General features: G+C 38.0%; 1 non-coding gene across 1 annotated transcript; it reads right to left on the bottom strand.

Annotated features, from left to right (window-relative positions):
* Positions 1 to 489: 489 nt before the first annotated feature.
* Positions 490 to 595, bottom strand: LOC115030355. Its single transcript, XR_003835933.1, has one exon. It is a non-coding gene; the product is annotated as a U6 spliceosomal RNA (small nuclear RNA).
* Positions 596 to 3,662: the final 3,067 nt, after the last annotated feature.

Genomic DNA, 3,662 nt, shown 5'->3' with positions numbered 1-3,662 from the left:
ATTTATGTTGTTATTGACGATCAGCCTTAGTCCATGGTGATCTGATAAGATGCATGGGGCAATTTCAATATTTTTGTATCTGGTGAGGCCTGTTTTGTGACCAATTATATGGTCAATTTTGGAGAAGGCAGGGTGTTGAGAAGAGGTATATCCTTTTGTTTTAGGATAATATGTTCTGTTGATATCTGATAAATCCATTTGTTTCATAACTTCTGTTAGTTTCAGTGTGTCCCTGTTTAGTTTCTGTTTCCATGATCTGTCCATTGATGAGAGTGGTGTGTTGAAGTCTCCCACTATTGTTTTGTGAGGTGCAATGTGTGGTTTGAGCTTTACTAAAGTCTTTTTAATGAATGTGGCTGCCCTTGCATTTGGAGCATATTCAGAATTGAGAGTTCCTCTTGGAAGATTTTATTTACCTTTGATGAGTATGAAATGCCCCTCCTTATCTTTTTTTAATAACTTTGTTTTGGAAGTCGATTTTATTCGATAAAAAATATGGAATGCTTCACAAATTTGCATGTCATCCTTTCTCAGGGGACATGCTAATCTTCTCTGTATTGTTCCAATTTAGTATATGTGCTGCCGAAATGAGCATGATGGGCAGTTTCTTACTTCTAGCTCAGCTTCTTGCTAGAGATTCTTTATTACCCTTTGCAAAAGCTGACTTTCATTTTCCAGTATTTTCATCAAGATCACTGTATTAGAATAGTTCCTAAATTGCTATCTGAATCGAAACTCTTTTCCATTTATTTGTAAAAGAATTATGTCAGAATCTGTTGTTCATTTTAAATTTTTTGAAAATGATTGGACAAACATTGCTTTACTTTTCTAGTGTTCAGTATTCTTATTTTATTTGTTGGAAGATTTAAATATTTTCTATCTCCCCTTGTTTAAATCATAGTATAGTATAGTATAGCATTGTATTGTATTTTATTGTATTGCTGGAGTTTAGACCCAGGGCCTTGCACATTCTAGGTATGTGCTATAATACTTATCTCCAACTCCAGCCTTGTTCAATTCTTCATCTTCCTCAATTTGGTTATATTTAGATTTCTTTTGTCTGTCTTTTATATATATTATATCATTGCATTTTGATTCATTTAAACTCCTTATTTTCAGTATCCTATTGATGTTTTCTTGTTATCACTTTTCTTTTGTGAAATTGCATTTTGTTATTATTATTATTATTATTATAAAATTAATTTATTTTTCACTCCATATTCCATTCCCTGCCCCCTATCTACCCTTAAACTGCTCCACATTCCATACTTCCTCCCCACCCCCTATCTCCATGTGGATACCCTCCCCCACCCCACCTGATGTCTAAACTTTCTAGGGCCTCCAGTCTCTTGAGGGTTAGGTGCATCATCTCTGAATGAGCACAGACCTGGCAGTCCTCTGATATACATGTGTTAGCGGCCTCATATCAGCTGGTGTATGCTGTCTGTTTGGTGGTCCAGTGTTTGAGAGATTTCGGGGGTCCAGAGTAATTGAAACTGTTGGTCCTCCTACAGGTTCGCCTCTCTCCTCAGCTTCTTTCAGCCTTCCCTAATTCAACAACAGGGGACAGCTGCTTCTGTCCATTGGTTGGGTGCAAATATCTGCATTTGACTCTTTCAGTTACTTGCAGGTCTTTCGGAGGGAAGTCATCATAGGTCCCTTTTTGTGAATGCTCCATAGCTTCAGTAATAGAGTCTGGCCTTGGACCCTCCCCATGAACTGGATCACACTTTGGGCCTTCTTTTCCTCAGGCTCCTCTCCATTTCTATCCCTGAAGTTCTTTCAGACAGGAACAATTATGGGTCAGAGGTGTGACTGTGGCATGCCAACCCCATCCCTCACTTGATGTCCTGTCTTCATGTTGGAGGTGGGCTCTATAAATTCCCTCTTCCTACTGTCAGACATTTCATCTAAGGTCCCTCCCTTTGATTTCTGAGAGTCTCTAATCTCCCAGGTCTCTGGTGCATTCTGGAGGTTTCCCCAACCTCCTATTTCCTTAGGTTGTCTGATTCCAGTCTTTCTGCCCGCCCTCAGGACTTCAGTCTTTTTCCCTCACCCAATACCAGATCAGGTTCCTCTCCCCCCACCACCCCCCCATCTCCTTTCCCTCCCAGGTTCCTCTCTCCTTCCCAACTTGTGATTGCTTTCTTCTCTCTCCCTAGTGGAACTGAGGCATCCTCACTTGGGAACTCCAGTTTGTTGACCTGTTCGAGTTCTGTTGACTGTATCTTGGGTATTCTGTACTTTTTTGGGCTAATATACACTTATTAGTGAGTACATAAGATGCACACCCTTTTGAGTCTGAGTTATCTCACTCAATGATATTTTCTAGATCCATCCATTTGCCTGCAAAAGCCAGTATATCCTTATTCTTAATAGCTGAGTAGTATTCCATTGTGTAAATGAACCACATTTTCTGTGTCCATTCTTCTGTCACAGGGCAACTAGGTTGTTCCCAGCTTCTAGATATAACAAATAAGGCTGCTATGAACATAGTGGAACATGTGCCCCTGTGGCATGGTGGGGCATCTTTTGGGTATATTCTCAAGAGTGGTATAGCTGGGTCTTCAGGTAGATCTATTTCCAATTTTCTGAGGAACCTCTAGATTCATTTCGAGAGTGGTTGTACCAGTTCGAAATCCCACCAACAATGGAGGAGTGTTGCTCTTTCTCCACATCCTCTCCAATATGTGTTGTCACCTGAGGTTTTTATCTTAGCCATTCTGATTGGTGTTTGGTGGAATCTGGTTTTAAAATGTTTTCCACTGATTTTTTTTTTAGTCATACTATATATATATATGCATATATATGTAAATATACACACATATGCATATATATATATATATATATATATATATATATATCGGTGTAAAATATATAGGCCCAGTGACTATAGAATTCAAAAAAGTTAATAGATCTCTTAAAACTGGATTTATGAATGTCTGTGAACTACCATATTGGTCCTGAAAACTCAACTCAGGCCTTCTGCAAGAGCCAGGAATACTCTTAACTACCCAATCATTTGTGAGTAGTATTTTATCTGTAAATGTACTATAGACTAAACCCAGCTCCTCACATGTGTTATGAAAGTGTTGTTTTAGCAATCACTTCCTTGATCCATTTTTTTTTTTTTTTGTAAATTGAGGAAATATTTTCTTGTAACTTCTAGCCGGTTCTTTATGGCCTAAATTTATATATAATTTCCCTTGTAATATTTGTGCTACTCAGATCTCCAACTGCAACTCTTACAAATTTCAGTGATTTCATGATTATAGCACTTGCTTCCTAGTTTTGTAAATTCTTGTTTACTTGTCTGAAAACTAGTGCGGATGTTTTGGCAAGTCATGAGTTGTGTTTATTGTTCTTGCTCAGTCATGTATTCCCATCATCTAGCCTGTAATAACTCTTTCCTTTTATGTCCTAAATTGTCTGGAAGGGCTTCTAGATGAAGCTCATCATCAAAAAGGATACAGCCTTACAAGTTGCTAATTGCAAACATGCACTGAATCTGTAGCATGATGATGATGATGAAAAAAATTGTTCTTACTCTCTCTAGCTTTTTAGTCAGTTTTCATGCAGTTCAGCTAAAGGAAGAAGTCAAATTTCCTGATAAGTTTCTTCATCCTTTCAATGATCCTTTTCATCCTCAAGATTTTGTTTCT

The sequence above is a fragment of the Mus caroli genome, unplaced genomic scaffold (assembly GCF_900094665.2).
Source record: "Mus caroli unplaced genomic scaffold, CAROLI_EIJ_v1.1 scaffold_11736_1, whole genome shotgun sequence".
Taxonomy (NCBI): domain Eukaryota; kingdom Metazoa; phylum Chordata; class Mammalia; order Rodentia; family Muridae; genus Mus; species Mus caroli.
Note: the sequence above shows the minus strand (reverse complement) of the source record. Positions and strands in the feature narration are given on the sequence as shown.